This window comes from Austrofundulus limnaeus, unplaced genomic scaffold (assembly GCF_001266775.1).
Source record: "Austrofundulus limnaeus strain Quisiro unplaced genomic scaffold, Austrofundulus_limnaeus-1.0 Scaffold9, whole genome shotgun sequence".
In the NCBI taxonomy this organism is placed as follows: domain Eukaryota; kingdom Metazoa; phylum Chordata; class Actinopteri; order Cyprinodontiformes; family Rivulidae; genus Austrofundulus; species Austrofundulus limnaeus.
The window spans coordinates 5,317,189-5,317,608 of record NW_013952411.1 but is presented as its reverse complement, the minus strand read 5'-3'; positions in this window follow the sequence as shown (position 1 = coordinate 5,317,608).

The window sequence follows — 420 nt, the reverse complement described above, 5'->3', positions numbered from 1 at the left end:
AAACACACTGGCTTTCCTCCGCTTGAAATTTGCAGCATTTCTTTCCTCATCTTGCCAGAGAGGAGCGTACATGAATAATAAATTGTGAGACAAAGTGTAAAGGAGACCTGTGAGGAAGAGGAGGGCTGAAGGTTTCAGGCAGGACTTTTACACAACGAGCTGATGAGCTTTCAGCAAAATAAAGTTATTTTTTAAATTAGTGTTCTGTCAAAACCTGCTTTAATGCTGACTAACTRTGTAGCTAACCTGTCTTTGTTTAAAGAAACTGTCTTGTGGTTGAAAAAAGTGGATCAAACTGTAAGAAAATACGTATTCAAAGACTGAAGTCAGTACAAAAACCACCACTGTTAAATAAAATGATTTATTGAAGGAATAAAACCATAAAACACCAGGATTCTGGAACAGAGGGAGGTTTTATCG